Here is a 20,570-nt window from a genome sequence, read left to right on the forward strand (position 1 = left end):
GGAGAGGTTGAGGAAAGGTAGGCTGTGTTTCTTGAGTCCTATCCTGAGACCACCAGGAGCCCCTGAGAGAACTTCTGAGACTTCATAAGGGACAGTCTCTTTTACCCTCACCCGGACCCTACATATTACCACGGGTACAAATTTATAGTGCAGTGCTGATCCTGGGGCTTGAACTCAGGGCCTGAACACTGTCCCTGAGCTTTTTTTTTTTTTTTGTCGGTCATGGGGCCAGAACCCTGAGCTTGGGTGCTGTCCCTCAGCTCTTCAGCTCAAGGCGAGTGCTCTACCGCTTGAGCCACAGCACCACTTCCTCCCTGAGCTTTTTTGCTCAAGGCTAGCACTCTACCACTGAGACACAACTCCATTTCTGGCTTTTTAGTGGTTAATTGGAAATGAGTCTCATGGATTTTCCTGTCTGGGCTGACTTTGAACCTAGATCCTTAGAGCTCAGCCTCCTGAGCAGTTAGGATTACAAGCATTATCCACCAGTACCTAACAAATAAACTATTAATTATGATTGACTAGTATTGCTATATTTAAGGGTAATTGTTAGATAAGGGCACTTTTCACACATCATTGAATCTCTGTGCCCCACCCTATAGGATAGGATCTGGAGGGCTTTCTTTTTTCTTTTTTGTCTGTCTGGGAGGAACTCTGGGCCGGGACGCTGTCTCTCAGCTCTTCAGCTCAAGGCTAGCGCTCTACCACTTGAGCCACAGGGCCACATCCGGCTTTTTCTGCTTATGTGGTGCTGAGGAATCGAACCCAGGGCCTCATGCATGCAAGACAAGCACTCTACCATTGAGCCACCTTTCCAGCCCTTGGAGGGCTTTCTTGATGAATAAATATACTTCTTTCTTCACATATATTCCAGAGGTAATATTCTTCCTCATCAGTTTACATCTGCTGATCATTTTTATTTTTGGCTCTTTTATCTACCTGACTGACTTGCATAGTAAGAAAACATCCCTTTCTTATACCTCTTTTGCTAAACACAAGTTTTTCTGTAATAAGTGTTGTCTGGCAAAAATTACTACAAGAAACAGTTGGAAATAAACCTAGGCCGCTTGTACAGGCCTAGGGAGTCTCATGTTTTCATGGACCTTGTCTCCTAGGAAGAGTACCTCTTCCTACTCTGAGAGTTCAGTGACATTGCTAGCCATATTGTGTTTGCCAAACTTGTCACGTGCTCTCTCCAGTTAGGTGGTAAGCTCTTCCAGGTGTACGATTACATTATGTTTCGAGCTTGGCATGATCACATATTTGTTGAATGACTCTGAAAGTGAATAAAAAGATAGATAAATAAGCTTGCTATGTAAATGAAGCTTTGTTTTTCCTGGAACCCCCTTCCTCAGGTCTCAGATTATTTTTTTTGGGGGGGGTCCTGTCGTGGGGTCTGAACTCTGGGCCTGGGCACTGTCCCTCAGCTCTTCAGCTCAAGGCTAGCGCTTTACCACTTGAGCCACAGCACCACTTCCGGCTTTTTTCTTTTTGCTTATGTGGTGCTGAGGAATCGAACCCAGAGCTTCAGGCATGCAAGGCAAGCCCTCTACCACTGAGCCACCTTCCTAGCCCCAGATTATTTGGTTTTATACATTGGTCTATTGAATCTTTGTTGCACACTGGATAAAGCAATTGTAACTATTAACTATAGAGAAGCTATTCGCCCAGCAAGGCATAGGACTATCCTAAGTGCATTCCAGAATCACCTCCTGATTTTTTTAGGCCCTAGTGGGAATAACAGTCTCCTCTCCTCCATCAAGGAATATTTTCCTGGCTTATCCTGACACAATAATCTCTTGGTCTTGGACCCTTACTATAGCATCTGTGTACCCAAGACCCACAACACCTTCCTGTTGACATGGTTCTTTGGTTCATCAGTGAATCCGGGTCTGAACCCAGATGCCAATGCAACCTGGCAGCTTTCCATGTCTGGTTCACGACCTCTAGCTGTGCACAGCAGACCATTTAGCTTCTGTGCAAATACAGGCCCTCCAGGACTCTTGCAGAGCTTCTTGGATGAGTCTAAGTGTCCCCGTAGTTCCCATCTATAATGCACACTTTACACGTATGCCCTGTACCCGTAGCCCAAATTGCTCTGCCAAGCTAGCTACCAGGAACCCATACTTCCTCCCATGTTGTCTACTTCTTGGCTCAGCACCCCATGTTCTCCATCTCCGTGGGGATGAAATTCTGGGGCCTTTACAGAGGAATCAAGTTAAAATGAGGCCATTAGGGTAGGTCCTAAGCCAATATGACCAGTGCCTTTATACAATGGGGAATTTGCAGACTAACACACCGGAGGACTCTGCATGAAGATGGAGACAGAGATGGGTGATATTTTTCCAAGGCAAAGAGCTGCAAGGATTGCAGCAAATTACCAGAAGCTCTGAGTATAAAACAGGACAATCTCACAGTGCACAGAAGGAGCCAATTCTACTGCCATCTTGACCTTGGACCTTTAGCCTCCAGAACTGAGCATAACAGATTCCACACCGCTGGTGGTAATTTGTTACAGGAGCACTAGCAGGCTCATATAAAAGAGTTTGTGAGTTGAGTGCAGACACTATGAGTATTTGGAAATAATGAGAGGATTTCCACAGCTACTGCCTTTCCATGGCTCCTCATTTTTCCTCCTGAAACTAGGCCTATTTCTTTGCTGTTTAGATAGAGATTGCATTTATTAAGCATCTTCTCAACATAAATTCTTTTGGATATCAGTTCACATTATTCTCCAAAATAACCCAATAAACCATTGCATCCTCATTTTCCTGCAGAGGAATCTGAGGTTCACGGAAAGTATAAGATTAAGCAAAGTCACTCACCTACGAAGTTGAAGAGCCCAGTGATCTCTCGTTTCTAAATCCAGAGCAGCCCTCCTCCACCCCATCTGCCTAGGCCTTTCTTTGCTTTTATTTTTTTTTGACAATATTAACCATGTGGTGTGGGAGCCTCCTACCAACATTACATGGCTGAAGATATGAGGGTCCTGCAGCTCCTGGGCGTTCATACCACTCCTTCTCTGAGCCTGATGCCCTGTGCTTTTCTCCACAGAGCGAGGCTGCAGGGGATGTGCTCAGAAGTATTTGGGTCCCCCTCGCCTGCTGGATGGGCCCATTGGTGACAAACTCTATTTGGGAAGAATAATATATTATTCTGATGTTAAATGCAACACATATTCCTTATAAGAATTTGGAGAGGATAGAAAAGTGGAAGAAAACATGGAAAATAATACAGAAGAAAATAACACTTCCGCAAGGTGCTGGTGGTTCATGCATGCAATCCTAGCTACTCAGGAGGCTGAGATCTAAGCATTGAGGTTGGAATCAAGCTTGGACAGGAAAGTCCATGAAACTCTGATCTCCAGTCAAACACCAAAAAGCCAGTAGTGGAGCTGTGGCTCAAGTGGTAGAGTGTTAGCCTTGAGCAAAAAAGCTCAGGGACAGCGCTTAAGCCCTGAGTTCAAGCCCCAGGACTGGCAAAACAAACAGCCTACTTCTATGAATAATTAAGCTCCCCCCTTCAGATCTTTCCTCTGAGTGGTGATGAACCTGCTACATCTTATGTGTGATAACTTTTGAAGTTCATAGGGTAGGAAGAAAATCTTTCCAGTTTACAGGTAGACCATTGGCAACAATGAGATGTACAAGTTGTTATGTCTAAAAACAAACTTTATAACTTTGGTGGGGGTGGGAGGAGGATCAGGTGGGGGGGAGGGAGGAGTATGGGAAGGGATGGAAAGGGGAAAGAAAGAGGAGACAACAATGCTTGATAAGAAATATACTTGTTATAATTATCTTGCCCATGTAATTGTAACTCCCCTGTATGGTATTCTCACAATAAAAAAAAGAAAGAAAGAAAGAAAAGAAAATCTTTCCAGTTGCTTAGAAACTCAAAGGCCAGGAAAAAGAATTTTTTTTTGTTTCTGTTTGTGTTTAGGAAAATATTTAGTGGCCAAAGTATTGCACATATGAAGAGACTTTTCTTTCTGTTCCCTTCCCTTGAAGTACTAAGGGAAGGGTCTTGTAGTTGTTTTTTTTTAAATTGTTATTATAAAGGTGCTGTATAATGTGTTACAGTTTCATAAGTAAGATAATGACATTTCAGGGTCCTGTGTTTGATAGGCAAACATTCTATTACTAACCTACAACCTAGCCCTCCCCCCACCTCCAATATTGAGAAAATGTAGTTGAATTCAGTTAGGTTACTCAAAGGGTAAACAGACAGTGTGATAAATATACACTGTGCATATGTAATCCTAATCATGTTTCCTCTACCCCCTGCAGTGGGTTGGGGCTGAGTATGGGCAGCGAGCAGGGTTTATAGTCTACCCAGCTGTGTTCTGGGATAAACAATCTCTTTGAGACTGTGGATGTGTGGATGTGTGGCCTCTGTGTGTAAGTGTCTAGGATTGGGGTCAGGCAGGTTGACTGTGCTGTGACTCCATATTCTCCCAGTTCCTGGGTCTGAGTGTCCACTGGGATAGGTGTGACGTGCCTGGCCATGTCTGTTCATGCAGCTTTTATGTAAAGACTGAAAGCCAGAAGGCTGAGCAGGCTGTTGTTAATCTAGTGCCATCTGCGTTACAAATGGTGCACATTTTCCTTCCGTGCTGAGGTTGGAGTTCCTGTTAGTCGTCATGGGTAAGGTTGTGAGTCTTGGTTTTTCTCTGTGTATAGGCATTTCTGTGGGCAGGTAGGCCAGGCCAAGTCGGTGCTGCCAGCCAGATGCCTCTTGGCTAGGAAGTGCAAATCAAGACTTTTTTTCCCCGTCCAAACAACTGTCCTATGCTTTGATGCATCTATTCATGGGACCACACAGCCAGATCTGGTCTGTTTAAACATCCCACACTTCTTCCCACTATCAAGCCAGCTCCTCTTGTGAAGCATAGCCTCAAATCCCTGGACCTGTCTCCACTCTCCCCATCTAGCACCTGCCATGCTACTTTTCTTAGAGACAGCATGTGATCAAGCTGATGTTAAGCTGGGCATTGGTGGCTTATGCTTGTCATCCTAGCTATTCATGAGACTGAGGCATGAGGATTGAAGTTCAAAGCCTGCTGGGGCAGGGAAGTCCATGAGACCATTAACTCCAATTAACCACCAAAAAGCCGGAAATGGCACTGTGGCTCAAAGTGATAGAATGATAGCCTTGAGCACAAAAGGTCAGGGACAGCTGCAGGCCCTGAGTTCAAGCTCCAGACTGGCTGGCACGCGCGCGCGCGCATGCGCACACACACACACACACACACACACACACACACACACACACACACACACACACACACACAGAAATCTGACTTTCAATGACCTTGACAGGTTTCTTAGCTCTTCTGGGTTTCAGTTTCTACATGGTATGACAGGAATCAGAATGACTGCATTCCCAAACACAAAGGGCCCAGAGTCTCTTTGCTGGGTCTCTTCACCTCCTCAGGCTTGATTAGACTCCTCATACCAATCCCAAGCCTTGAGTCACCCTTCCCCTGAGCTTCCTCCCTCCTGTGTCTCGCTGCCTGGCTGCTGGTAAGTTCACGAGTAATGGTGACTGCTGCATAGCCATCTGTGCCTAGATCCTCAGGAGACTTCCTCAGAAGTCAATTAATTCCTTATTAATATGCTGTCACAGTCTCCACTGTACAGTCCCAATGCTAGCTTATTCTTCCCAACAGCATACCAAAATAAATTTTAAAAAACTTGCTGTAAATTCTACCATTTTTCTTTCCAGTTACCCATTCTACAACCTTTTACCATGATGGTTTTGAAAATATTTTTTGTCCTCCAGTCCTCCAATTTAAGTGGCAGGATAGGAGTCTAAGTGCACAGATGAGGTTCTTCCTTGCTGTGGCCAGTGGGAAGGTGTCACAGACAGCTCCGTTTGGGTGAAGGTCTCCCCCACATCTTCACTCCCAGGCCACACCACTCTCATCTTCCACTTGGACTCCTGCAGTAGCCTCAGTAGCCTGCTCTACTCTGATTCTTGATAAGCCATTCTTCATCTCCCGGGAAGAACCATCATCCAAACACATATGCCAAGCACAATGCTCTCTTATTTAATTCCTTCTGATAGCCAATCTTTATACTCTCATTCTCTAAGTACTGCCGGATTCAGTCCCTGTGGCTTTTCAAGCATTGTTTATCCTGTTCTCTCCTTCATTCAGAGTGTTCTAGTCATGCTGGATTCCTCTGTTCTCTGAATACCAGAGCCCTTTCCAGTTGCCAGGCCTTGGCACTTGCTGGAATGTCACACCATTTTACATGACAGCACCTCCCCCCCCACACACACACCTTCAGCTCTCAACCTACAGGTCACCTCCTCAGGAACACCAGCCTACCCAGTGACTTGTTTATTTCCTTCTAATACCACAGTCATGGTCTTCTCACTTCTTATTTGTTTCTTTACTCTCTCATTCCATGAGGTCAGGGCTTGACTGACTCACTTGGAGCTTGAGTGCTTATTATAGTGTCCAACATAGAGGGGATATTTGTCAAATGCTGGGAACTCTTCTCACCTCTTGTTAGGGATTGTGTCTGACTGTGAGAACAGAAGGTAAGTATAGCAAGTCAAGTGTTTGTATCAGAAGATTGGAGGTGGCAGCTGCACTTGATCAAGGAGACTCTCAAAGGCCTGGGCTCCTCTTGAGTTGATTGCTTGGCCATCCTTAGTGTGTGGAATTATCTTCATGGCTGCAAGTTACTGCACTTCTTATTTTGGAGAGGAAGAAAGGGAAGGACAGGAAATAACGCTTTGTTTCTGATCTCAAAAGTAATAGCATTCCTAGAACCCAGTGAACTTTGCTTGTATCTCATTGGCCAGAACTATGTGGCATAGGAGATCCTGCCTGTAAAGACTTCTGGCTGAGCAAATGTCATCCTGAAAATACCAGGATCCTTTTGACAAAGGATATTGGAAGAATGTTTACCAGAAATTCAGGACATGATTACCAGTATTAAGATTTTGCTAGGGGCTGGGAAGGTGGCTCAGTGGTAGAGTGCTTGCCTTGCATGCATGAGGCCCTGGGTTCGATTCCTCAGCACCACATAAACAAAAAGAAAAAAGCTGGAAGTGGCGCTGTGGCTCAAGTGGTAGAGCGCTAGCCTTGAGCTGAAGAGCTGAGGGACAGCGCCCAGGCCCAGAGTTCAGGCCCCACGACCGGACCCAAAAAAAAAAAAATGTAAAAAAAAAAAAAAAAAAGATTTTGCTACAATATTAATTTGCCTTGAATGTTTTCTTTTCTTTTTTTTTTTTCAGGTAAGGGGTAGGTTTAGAGCTGGGAAAGAGAGCGCTGAGAAAGACAGAGCAATAGAAAAGAAAGAGCGCTAGAAAAGAAAGAGCTGGGAAAGAGAGAGAGCTGGGAAAGAGGTAGAAAAGAGAGAGCTGGGAAAGAGAGAGAGAGCTGGGAAAGAGCGCTGAGAAAGAGAGCGATAAAAAGAACGAGCGCTAGAAAAAAAAGCACCTTGAATATTTTCATGCATCAAGTGAGTACATAAGGTACTTTCAGCATTTGCTAAAAAGGCAACGTGCTAATACTGAAGTAATTTTTTGTGTGTATGTATGCCAGTCTTTGGGCTTGAACTCAGGGCCTGGGTGCTGCCCATGAGCTTTTGGCACAAGGCTAGCACTCTACCATTTGAGCCACAGCTCCACTTCTGGCTTTTTGGCAGTTAATTTAAGATAAAGCCTATCCAGGCTGTTTGTCAACCACAATCCTCAGATCTCAGTCTCCTGAGTAGCTAGTATTACAGGTACAAGCCAAGTGCCCAGCTGAAATAATGTTTTAAATAACAATCTTACTCTAACTTAAATCTTAAGAAATGGTCTTTTAATGTTGGACTCCATGCTCTGTGCTAGGTACATGAAATGGATGGTGGATGTTCCTTTGTTTTCTGCTTCATTTTCCTGCAAGGTTAAAGCCAGTCAGAGACTAATATGCCAGCTTATTAACAGTCCATGCCATTAACTTCCTATTAGTGGGAGCATTCGTGGAAGTTCTCAGGGCAGGGTCATGTTGCTGCTCGGCCAGTTGGCAAATTAAAAGCGTTGACATCATTTCCTATAGGAATTACAAAAAAAAAAAAAAAAAAAAGTCATCCTGTTGCTGTCTCTAGGGCCTGTGACTTTAGCATATGAGGAAAGCAAAAGGGTCTGTAGGAAATACCATGGCTGTTTGGGAATCTGGTTGCCATAACAACAGGGCATGGTGTTGGTTACAGTGAAGCTGCAGTTACCTGTGTACCATTTTTAGAAGAAAGGATGTGGGTTTAAGCACCTCAATAAATAACAAGCATTTGAAACAAAGGCTTCATTCAATTAGTACCTACTTCCAAGAACCACTTACTGAGGGAAGGCTCCATAACAGGCTCACATGGCTTGCTGGGCTTATAAGTGATATATGTGAAAACACATTGAATGCATCTTCCTCTTCCCATTGGTTGTGTGCCCAGCATGTCCCAGACATTGCATGGTTATTACCTAACTGTTAGCTCCATCTTATGGGAGTCAAAGCGGTGGGATGGCTTGAATAAGTGCATGCAGTGGTAAGTAGTGGGTGGGGTTTAGAACCTAGGTAGATTTGTCTTTCTCAGTCTTATGTGGCTTTTCCTCTGTGCCAGCTCCAAGACCTACAGCTAGCTCTGGTCCTCATTGCCTTTACCTAGACGTTTGCAACAGCTTTGGGGCTAATCCCTGCAAGGCCCACTCGTGCCCACTTCAAACCCATAGCTGCAATCACTGTCACACTAATCCTCTTCTAAGTCCACGATGGTTTCCCATTTTCTGCTGAATGTCCATGTCTGGACCTGCCCTTATGGCTTTCTCTCCAGTCTCATCTTCCACTAGTTTTCCACTGCAACCTGCGTGGAGACTGCTCTGACTCAAGCACCCTTCCCTAGTATCTCTGCCTGCAAGCTTGGACATCTGGCCCTTCCTAAAACATTCCTTTTTAGGATACTTACTGTTTTGAGTGTTCTGATTTGTAGCTGTGACTTCTTGCTATTATACGATGTGCTCCCAGGGCTGGTTCACAGAGTCGACAAGGTTTGCGTAGGGAGGAAAGAACTGAAGAATACTACCTGTCAGAAGTGAAGAAGACGTGAATGGCTGTTGTAACAAGGGCCTCTGCTGCTCCTTTGGGGAGCTGGGATGGCACTTCAGCGATTAAGAAGAGGTCAGGCCATTTTATCCTACATGGACCTGTAGGCCATTCTACAGGGATGCAGGCCATACCCAGCAAAAGAACAACACCTTGGGTAAGGACACTTCCTACCACAGAGGCCACTTCCTAGAGAGGCATTCAATTAACTCTTCGCTAGTGCTGCAGAGACCCAGGGACGCCTACAGCGGCCTCTACAGGCAGGGACCATGATCTTCGCGTTCACCTTCCTTCTTGTAGTGACTACGTCGATTCACTGGGGGAGCCAAAGCGAAGGCTCCTCCCCCAGGCGCTCCTGAAGGGCGGGGTGAGGTGAGACTAGGCCAGTATGGAGCTGCATAGGTCTGTGGCAGGCGGAAATTCTGCATTCCTCACAAGCTGTGAAGTGTTGCTGGTGCTGCTGGCCCTTGAGCCACTTAACAGACACCAGAGGCACTGGATCACGGTTGGCAGACGTTTTCTGTAAAGACACATGATCTGACTTTTTAGTGACAGTATCATCTCAGGCCACTCATCCGTGAGCCAGCATGGCCGTGTCCTAGCGCCCACGTTTGCCCTCGGTGATTCTGAGGCACAGTTAGGTTTCATAATTATTGTCTTTAATGCTGAAGGCAATATGGAAAAGCAGAGAAAAGCATTGGGGGACCTGGATGTTAATTTGATCCTCCTTTCCGGCTGGAGTGCTCCTTACCTTGGGTTTCCAGGAAATGGTGACCCCAATCCCTTCAGCACAGGTCAGTGTCGATTCCGTTTTGACAGCAGCTGCTGCTGCGGTTGAGTTGTTTTCCCAGCTGACCCTGATTCAGGCAGATCTCCTTTTCCCAAAGAACATGGAATTCTACTCCCCCAAGTGTGAAGAATAATCAGCCTTCTGTCTCTCCAAGCCAGCTCACCTCTCTGTGACTCTCAGCGATTGCCACAGGCAATAATGGCAGGGCTGAGGGTTTTTATAAAGTTGCTGCAAGTCTGGCTGGTTCTGTCTGAACCACAGATGAATGGGATTCTGTTATGGGGTTTACTTTTCTCAATCAGGTGTCCCTTTTCAAAGGCAAGTGGCCCTCAAGCCATTATGTAAGGCTTCAGAAAACACCCAGTGAACTTCCTAGGAAAAAACATTTAAATAGAGGTTGCTAAAAATATTTTTTTTTAAAGACCAAGAGACAGTATGCCTGTGCTCTTCAGTTCTAGTTTTTTTCCTCCTTTTGCATATGTAGTCAGAATTTAAACTGATCATTCTTGGAAGCCCCTGCAGACCCCAATGCCATATGCAGAACATCAGTGGGAAATGTAGCAGTGAGTTAGGGATGTGGGGTGTGTTTGTGTGTGTGTGTGTGTGTGTGTGTGTGTGTGTGTGTGTGTTTGTGCACATGAGTGTTATGCATCCCCTCCCGGCAGATGATAGTTTCAAGCAGGCAGCAAGACATCATGTGGCTGTAGTTACTCAGAGCCACTCGGAACTCCTTATTCATAGCCTGAGAGATATTTTTGCATCAAAACAGTTCAAACATATAAACATTAAAAATTATAAACACTATTCAAATACATATATACACCATACTTATATATCTATTGGTCAGCTTTAACAATTATTAACACATGGCAAATTTTATTTCATCTGTGTGTGCGTGTGTGTGTGTGTGTGTGTGTGTGTGTGTGTGTGTGTCTGTTGTCTTGAGACAAGCTCTTACTATGTAGCTTAGGTTAGCCTTGAACTTGCTAAGTAGCCCAGGCTGTACTGGAATTCTTGATTTTTCTGCTTCTTCTCTCTGAGGACTGATATTACAGATGTATGCCATCATGCCCAGCGTTGTTCCATCTTTACTCTCATTCCTCTTCACCAACTGGATAATTATGTCCCTCCCTTCTTCCCTCCCTCTCACGCTTCCTTCCATCCTCCCTCCTTCCCCCCTTCCTTTACTTCCTTCCTTCCTTCTTTTCTTTCTTCTTTCCTCCTTTCTTCCTTTCCTTCACAGCTGGCTATCATTCCAGTCCAGCGTTTGACTGATTTTTTTTTTTTTTTTGAGATGGAGTCTCATGGATTTAGAAAAGTTCATGGCAAGCTTCAAACCATTATCCTCTGGATCACAGCCTTCTGAATAGCTAGGATTACAGGTATGAACCACCAGTGCCTAGCTTTACAACTAGATATTTTTGAAGTAAATTCTAGAAATTGTGTAGCCTCATCATGAATACTATAGTATGACACTCTTAAGGGATAACTACTTTTTTTTTTTTTTTTTTGTCCGTCATGGGGCTTGAACTCTGGGCTTGGGTGCTGTCCCTCAGCTCTTCAGCTCAAGGCTAGTGCTCTACCACTTGAACCACAGCACCACTTCTGGCTTTTTCTGCTTATGTCCTGCTGAGGAATAAAACCCAGGGCCTCATGCATGCAAGGCATCACTGAGCCACCTTCCCGGCCTGGGATAACTACTCTTTGAAAAGATGTTAATTACAGCCGGGCGCTGGTGGCTCACGCCTGTAATCCTAGCTACTCAGGAGGCTGAGATCTGAGGATCGCGGTTCAAAGCCAGCCCGGGCAGGAGAGACCGTGAGACTCCTATCTCCAATAAACCACCATAAAACCGGAAGTGGCGCTGTAGCTCAAGTGGTAGAGCGCTCGCCTTGAGCTGAAGAGCTGAAGGACACTGCCCAGGCCCAGAGTTCAAGCCCCACGACCGACAAAAAAAAAAAAAAGAAAAGATGTTAATTAGGCCAAATGAAAGTTTTATTTTTGTAGTCCCCAATAGTGGATTATCAGAAATTCCAAATAATATATAACCACAACACCATGATTACACATAAAACTAGATACACATGCATAGAATCTCTAACATAATAAAATTTTAGTCAGCATCCAAATTTTTTATGGTGGTTTCATAAATGCTTTTCTACAACTGGCTTGTTTGAATATGGACACAAACAATGTTCACTGTATTTGATACTTTTCTTACATTGATTTAAACTTAGAGTTTCCCATTTCCTCCATCACCCCTTCAATTTATTTAGTTTATTTATAATAGTTGAAGAAACTGAATACTTTTTGTTTTGAACTTTCCCAGCTTCTCTATTTTACTTGTTATATCCCTACACTATTTAAAATGTTCCAGTATTCTATTAGGCAGGAGGAAGAAGTTCAGAAAGTCTCTTATTGCGACCATGGTTAATTTCAGTCTAACATGTACTTTAAAATTGTGAAGAGAGTGGGTTTGTAATAATCTTACCACAAAAATGTGAAGTAATATACATGTTAAATAGTTTGATTTAGCCATTCCACAATGTGGACATATGTCAAAGCATTGTTGCATTATATATATATATATATATATATATATATATATATATATATATATATATATATATATATGTTTAATAAAAATTAATTCATTCATAAAAATGTTCTGTGTTCCCTATCAACTTGCAATTAGGACTACAGGTTTGATGAACTTTCATTGGCATGAAAATTTTATGGATGCTCATATGCTGCTCCTATTGAACCACACTGTATCTGGTTTACTCCTTCTTCCTCCCTCTCATCCTCCCTCCCTCCCCTCCTCTTTCTCTCTCTTTCTTTGTGTGCTGAGATTGGCTTACACAATTTGAGACTCCGTTATGGTTTTTCATTAGTTTTCCACCTAAGGGTTTATAGCAGTTATTGATAATAATTACCTACGCTGATTACTTCACTAAGAATCACGAAATTGTGGTAGTCTGACATCTCTTCAACATTAGCTGGAATCCTTTTATACTTAACTCAGTCTTAGCCTACATGCCAAGAGCAATTGGAATTCTTTTACTAAGAATGAGTTTTCCTTATGGGTCACTTGATTTCCCTGAAAAAAAAAAAGCAGAAAAAAATGTCCAATTCTCTTCTACTAACTTTCATTTCTGTTTCTTCCCTGGTAGTCAAAGGTGACTAATGAGTATTAATGAAGGTATTGTTATGAGTTCATGGACGTTAGCATGACTAATCAATTTTGATGCATTGTAGTTCATTGTAGTTATTAATTTGTGCATATATCATCCTGTCTTTGGCTAGTGAAAGCTCCCAACTTGACTGTTGACTCCAGTAGAACTCCAATATTCTTCCATAGTACTTGCTTTCTGGTATGACACATTTCCTAGGCTTGAGTTTTTCCTGGGCTAAACTTGGAAATGATCATTTCCAAGAAACTCTGGTTTCTTTCATTGACTGCAATATTTAGACACTACAGCCTGGACACCTAGGACACCTGTTGCTGTTTGGTAAATTGCTGTTCACTTGCCTTTTAGGTAAACAAATGTGAGAACTATCTATTTTGTTTTTAAAGAAGCAATGTGTTTGTGTGGATAGTGTGGATTTTCCTTTTACATTTTAAAAGCTTCATATAATATACATACCTATGAGTTGAAAATATTTTAAGATTTGTGTGGTTATTCTTGTTAGTAGAGCATATTCTTTAATGGTTTGAATCTGAAACACCTCCAAAAGGCTATGTATTAATAAAGGCTTGTTTGCCAGCTGATGGGTATTTGTTAAGTGACTGTACCATGAGGATACTGACTTCACTAATTGGCAATTCCATTGATTGATTCATAATTGTGGCATTATTGGGATGTAATGGAAACTAGAAGCTGGTGCTTTGTTGGAGAAAGTAGATTACTAGGAACATCCTTTTTTTTGGGTGGGGGAGAATGCTTTTGAAGAGCATATCTCGTTTTCCTTTTCCTACTCTTCTTCCTCTCTTTCTCTCTCTGTCTATGTGTCTCTGTCTCTGTCTGTCTCTGTCTCTCTGTCTCTGTCTGTCTCTGTCTGTCTCTCTGTCTCTGTCTCTCTCTTTACTTCTCTTCTCCTTCCTGGCTGCCATGAGGTAAGCAGTCTCCTTTGCTATGTACCCCACTGCCATGAGGTTCTGCCTCACCACAGGCCCCTAGCAAGGGAGGTGGCTAACCTTGCACTGAAACTGTGAGCCAGAATAAGCCTTTCTCCCCTCTGGTTGCTTTTTCAGGTGTTTTGTCACAACAATGAAAAACTAACACATTTCCTAATAGGAATGTACAGTTTAATTGCTATGTTCTAATGTCACTTGAAAAAATTTCTTGTTGTATGGTTAAGCCACATAGTTAGGCTCAATTGCTTCATTTTGTTTTGCTTTTTTAGGAAAAATTACAGTTTCTTTCACTTCAGGTTTCTTTAATGTTTATTAAACATTACTATGATTCTAATAAGACAGATTTATAAAGTCTGACTTTAATCTCTGCACCCTGTTCCGTTAAAAAATTTTATTGTTATCATGAAAGTGGTATACAGTAGGGGTTACAGTTTCATAAGTCAGGTAATGAGTACATTTCTTTTGGGGGCAGTGTTACCCCTTCTTTTGCTCTCTCCAGGTTTTTCCTCCCATCTCTGCTCACAAGTTCTATAGTTCATTTTTATACTATTTCTTTTGTTATCTTATAATCAGTTTATTACTTTTTGACTCAGCATTTCTTTTTGTAATTAGTGAAACACATACACATATACTCATGTTCACTCTTAAGATAAATGTACCCATAGCATACAACAGATACTATTCAGCACTTTGGCTCATTCCACTTGACATTGTACTCCTGAGTTCACTTCAAAGTTCTATATACATGAGTTCTTCATTTTTTTTACCCCAGTCATGAGATTTGAGCTCAGAGCCTACATGCTGTCCCTGAGCTTCTTTTTTCTCAAAGCTAGTGTTTTACCACTTGAGCCACAGCTTCATTTCTGTATTTTTTTTGAGTAGTTTATTGGAGACAAGAGTCTCATGGACTTTCCTGCCCGAGGTGGCTTTGAACCTCCATCCTCAGATCTCAACCTCCTGAGTAGCTAGGATTATAGGTCACCAGTACCAAGCTGAGTTTTTTGTTCTTTGTATAACTATACAGTGCTTAATTGTGTTGCTGAGTCCCAGTATATTAAACAGTTGGCTACTGATTGATGGTTATTGGGATTCTTTCTAGTCTTTTGCTACAACAATGCTTTTGACCATGTGTCTTTTCAATTTTGCCAGTGTATATTTAGATTCTTAAAAGTGGGATGACTGGGCCAGAGGCTGAATGCAAATGCATTTACTACCTCTTGCCAAATTCCCTTGCCTAGAGCTTGTACGTTTTGAATCCCCATCAACTGTATATGAGATTTGCCTGCCTGTTTCCCAATAGCCTCATCATCAGAGTTCGTATATTGTCAGACTTGGGGATTTTTGTTATTCTAATGGGTGAGAACTTGTAACTAAGTTAGTTTTAGTGTGCATCTCTGAGTGAGGTGGATGTTTTTTTTATATGATTGTGGTCAAGTTGCCTTTTCCCCCTGTATGCTTTCTTTCCTATTTGTAGGCCTGTTCTTTTGACCATAGTTCCTAGCTGCAAATCTTTATCCTTTGAGGATAACTGAGTTATTCTGAAAAGCAAAAAGTCCTTAAGGTTATTTGCTGAATAAAATTGCTGGGGTTTTGCCATCAGATGGAACAGCTGGGACTTGCTGGGCATCTTTTTCTCTATGCACAGACCCAGGGCTTCTCCATATGGTTTTTCTACATGGGCTAATTGTTCTCTACATAGCATGAGGACCTGAGGGCAGTCAGCTTGTTTATATAACTTCTCAAAGCTTCAGCACAAATTCCAGCTAACAAAATAGGTCCCAGCTAGCAAGCTGGGTTGCCTTTTTTAACCTTAGAGTTAGAGGTCATTCAAACTGTGCTCTTGGTTACAAGTGAATTACAAGCCAGCCCAGGCTCAAAAGGAAGGAACCTAGGCTCCACCCTCTGGTAGAGGCATGGCATGGTTGTACAAAGGCGGACTGAGAACTGTGAGAGAGCTTAGATTTTACCTTACAAGTGAGCCTGGCTCAGTTGTGTGGATGCTAGAGCAATATAAAATTCCTGGGTCAGAATCAAAGGGACTTCATTCCAATGGCACAACAAATGTCCTTAGGATTAATGTATTTGCACCATTTCCCCTTTCCTCCAAGTCTAGGCAGGAGTGAAGTGGGTAGGTCCAGGATTCTTGTATATGTGACACAGAAGATTTCTATTCCTATGAATTGACTGAAATTCTCTTCATAGGAACCAGTGACTTTTGCAGGGTTAGTGTTTATTTCCTCGCTGTCTTGGAAGTTTCCAGCAACATTCATCTGGCCAGTCTACTCTCCTTACCATTTCTTCCCAACTCTAGACCCTTGAGTTTCTCCATGTCACTGTATCTCTTCTACCTCTAATTATATTTTCTGTCTCATCCCCCTTTTTTAAAAGCTCTTCTCATGCCCTTTCCCTGGTCCCCTTTCCTCTTCAGCAGTCTCTCTCCCAGTGAATGCATCTACTGCTCTCCTACTGGATGCCTTGTAGTTACCTCCTATGATTCTCTTTCCTGGCTCCAGACTCTCATTTCATAGGCATATGACTGGTGTTAGCCATCAGCTTAAAATTCAACCCGTTCCAAACCAAATCAACTTTCCACACAACTGCTTCTTCTATTTCCACACACCTTCACTGGTGTGCATTACCATAAATATGAGGGATGGGGCATTTACATACATGCATGAGACAATTATACACACTTCCCGTTTTCCAGAGCAAAGAACAGCAAAGGAACGAGCCTGTCTTAATGTATTTTCTTTGGCAGCAGTAGGACACTGTGACAGATTACCTGAGAAAAGTCAACTTAAAGGAAGGAAAGATTTGTTTGGCTTGTGGTTTCAGCCTGAATTTAACTGGATCCATTGATCCAGGCCTAAGGTAAACTAGAATATCGTGGCAGTAGAAGCATGGGGCAGAGGAGGCTGTTCAACTCATAGTAGCCAGGAAGCAATCAGCATAACAGGAAGAAGGTAGAGCCAAGATAATACCTTTCAAACACATGCCCCACTTCCTGCAACTAGGCCCAGTTTCCACAGTTCCACTCCTCCCAATAGTCTATTCAGCATTTGAATCCATCAATGGATTGACCATTTAATAGGTTCAAGCCTTCATGACATGATTATCTCTGGAAACTCCCTTACAGACACACCCAGAGAGGTACTTTACTAATCTATGCATTTCTTAATCCAGCCAGGATGACAATCAAGATTAACCATCATAGGCACTGTTCCTATTTAAGGTAATTTCATGGGCAAAACACAAAACATGGTAGACTCACTAATTGTATTTTTGTATAGCTTTCTGAAATGGGTTTCTTTTATATCTTCCACAGAATTTTTCCTGCCTTCTGTTCTTACTCGTTTCATACTCCAGAGCCTTCTATTGTTTCATCCTTCCTTTTTCTCCATCTTTATAGTTTTGCAGTTTCCTCAAAAGGAACATTTTGCCTTGGCATTCAGTCATTGTTCAAGTGTAACTGAAAGCTACTCTGTAAGATCTCCCAGTCCACATGGAACTAGTATCAGTTTCCCCTAGATCCTTGTTTCATACTTTTTCTTTTGATGATTATTTTAACTACTACATGTTAGCCTTTTGTAGCTATAGTTGCTTTTTACAGAAAAGAAAATGTCTTGGAGTCAGAAATTGTGTCATGTTCCTTGCTGGTTTTATTAAAAGTTCACATAAAATAGGAGCTCCATTAATGTTTTCTGAGATTTTTACAAAAATAGGCAAGCACCTATTTTGTTATTTTATCTTTCATTTGAAAAGTATGATAGTCTGTAGCTTGACTGTTAAATTGTGGGATTTCTGGCTCTGTGTGGTTACATGGCTGCACGGTTGAGTAGCTGCTTGTATAAATGTGTAGCAGCCTAGATGTCTGACTATAATCTGCCTGGCTCTGTGGCTAGGTTCCCTTTACTTTCCTGTGAGTCACATTGTTGCTTTTTCCAAGATCTAAAGTAGGTTATGTTTTCCACAAGAGAGCCATTGACATTAGTGGGATTATGGTATACATTGCTGAACATCATTTCCCTGGACTGTCACCAAATGGCAGGATAGCTCCCTTGTTATCAAGACACTCAAGAATGCTCTGTTGCTTTTCAAGCTCCTCATCTCTCTACCTGTTAAATTGGTTTTGAGCCCAAGGGATATAAAATCATGAGCACCAGAGAAAGAAAGATGACAAAGAAATTATGTTCCTGGAAGGAGCTTATGATGGAAGGGGAGTCAAATATTCATGGAGTACAAGTTTTAAGGAGATGATCAAGACCAGAGAGCTTCAGGATATTGTCTCACGGCTTGTCAGCAACAGAAGCGAATGCATTTTCTTCTTTATAAAATGGGGATTGATGAACATAACAAATACTTGCATATCTTACTTCCAGCCTGCCGTTGCTGTAACCAGGTGGATACTTGCGGCATCCCTATTTTGTTGACGCCACACAGCAGATGAGGCTCTCATTCTCTTTATGCTATAGTTTTCTTACAGTAACTTGCCCTCCCAGAATGTTGAGGTGCAGATGGAGCATTATGATGTGTCTAGAGGCCTGGTCAGGGCTAGCTGTCCGCATTGTGGCTGGGTGTCTGGCATTTTGCAGTATTTCACTTGTCCTCTGTTTCGCTGTTACTCATGAGGCTTCTCCATTGTCTGCTTTCTCTGCAGTGACCACATACTGTCACTGCAGGATAGGAACATGTCTCAGGAAAGGAGATCATCTTTGCCCAGTGTCCTTTAGGGACTCACAGTGTAAACTTCTGCCACTCTGTGTCCTACTTGAGCCTTTGAGTACACTTGTGTCTATAGCCTTTATTTCTGCATTTCCTCTTGACATGCTGCAGGACTGTTCTTTGATTGTTTTGCTACCCAGACTGGAAGAAGAGAGAAGGGGGATGGATAGAAAGGAAGAAAGCTTTTTTTTTTTTCAACCTTGACAGAGCAGTGAGAGCCCTGCTTCATTGGACTGCTTCTCTCTGGCCTCAGAAATATTTTCTATTTTTAGAGACCTCCTTGAATCAGGTATAAAGTAGGAGGTTATAGCCATATAATCCTAGTTACTTCAGAGGCTGGAAACAGGAAGATCACAGTTTCAAGCCAGCCTAAACAGAAAAGCTCAAGAGACCCTTCTGGGAACAGTGCTATGTGCCTGTAATTCCAGGCTCTGTGGGAGTCTGAGATCATATGATCTCTGTTTCTGGCCAGCTCAGGCAGAAAAATCCAGTGAAAGAAACTGGGTGTACTGGTGTAGGCTATTTGTTCCAATAATAATAAGGAGCCAGAAAGTAAGCAGATTGTGGCCCATACAAGTGTCTAGCCAGGAAGCAAGATTCTACCCTTAAAATAGTCAGCAGAGCCAGGCACTGTAATCCTAGCTACTCAGGAGGCTGAGATTTGAGGATCACAGTTCAAAGCCAGCCAGTCAGGAGACTCTTATTTCCAATCTACCAGTAAAAAGCCAGAAGTAGAGGTATGGCTTGAGTGGTAGAGCATAAGCCTTTAACAAAAATTCTAATCAAGAGCAGGAGACCCTAAGCTCAAACCCCAGTGCTGACACAGACCCACAGACACAGACACACACATGCATATGAACAATAACCTCTGCAAAACAGGGCTAAGGAATAGGGCTTCACAGTATTGTGCCACTGTAGCAAGTTCAAGGCCTTGAGTTCAAACCCTAGTACCAACAACAACAAAAAGAAGAGGATGTGTGGGTAGAGCAGATACCATTTTGGAGTTGACAGAGACACTGGTAAGGAGATTCCCTTATTGCCAGCAATCATGGGGGAAGGAGACAGGGGTTTTACGTTGTCCTCATAGACCTGATTTTTTAAAGGTGCTAAATGAACATATTTGAATGATTTTCTGGATTTTACATTTGTTAAAACCCAGCGAACACATTAGTCATTAATGAGGTCCTTGTGCCTTTTTGAAAGCCCAGTAATAATCCTCTTCAAATAAAGCTGTACCTATCAAATAATCTTTCTTTGTGAGTAATGTTAAATACAGCAGCAACTAAACTGGATTTCTGCTACACAATTATCAGAGTGGCTTAGATTGGTACAAAGGACACATCAGGATGCTTTAAATCTAAATGGGCTTGGAAAATACCCATCTTCCAGGTTAATTCCCATGATTGGTTCATAAGGCAAATGGCATAGCTAATTCTAATAACTGGCTGAAATGTAATTCTTTTCTCTTTGTGAATGATTTAAATCCATGATTATGCCCAAAAGGTTGCCTCATTCATTCTTTCATTCAATTACTTAATCTTTTTTTTATAATGCTGGGGATCAAATGTAGGGCCTTGCCTATATTAAGCAAGTGCTCTACATCCCTAGTCTCTCCCCGTCCATTTTCAGTTTTTGAGACAGGAGCTCACCATGTAGGTAGGCTAGCTTCCAACTCATCATCCTCTCGTTTCAGCCTCCTGAATACTGGGATTACAGATGTGTATCGCCATGTTTGATAATGTCCTATTTGTTTTGTTACCTAAGTTTTAATTTTCTTTGATGTAGGTTTTGCTTTTCGGTGGCACAGAAATATATATTATAGCTGGTACCAG

The 20,570-nt window shown here is 42.5% G+C and overlaps 1 protein-coding gene and 1 long non-coding RNA gene across 6 annotated transcripts in view; one reads left to right on the forward strand and one right to left on the reverse strand.

The window, feature by feature from the left end:
* The window catches only part of Baalc (BAALC binder of MAP3K1 and KLF4), a 56,758-nt gene that overhangs the window by 6,223 nt on the left and 29,965 nt on the right, over positions 1-20,570 (forward strand). For 2 of the 5 annotated variants that reach the window (XR_011365677.1, XR_011365678.1), the window contains exon 2: positions 11,173-11,260. The exons of the other annotated variants lie outside the window; for them this stretch is intronic. The gene's annotated coding sequence lies outside the window, so the exon portion shown is untranslated. The remainder of the gene's footprint in view (positions 1-11,172; positions 11,261-20,570) is intronic. 5 annotated transcript variants of the gene reach the window in all.
* LOC138805923 (uncharacterized) lies at positions 7,798-9,252 on the reverse strand. The gene is made up of 2 exons (XR_011365679.1): positions 8,952-9,252; positions 7,798-8,050 (listed from the first exon to the last, which is right to left on the reverse strand). It is a non-coding gene; the product is annotated as an uncharacterized lncRNA (long non-coding RNA).

Source organism: Dipodomys merriami, unplaced genomic scaffold (genome assembly GCF_024711535.1).
Source record: "Dipodomys merriami isolate MVZ:Mamm:240054 unplaced genomic scaffold, mDipMer1.0.p SCAF_4, whole genome shotgun sequence".
In the NCBI taxonomy this organism is placed as follows: Eukaryota; Metazoa; Chordata; class Mammalia; order Rodentia; family Heteromyidae; genus Dipodomys; species Dipodomys merriami.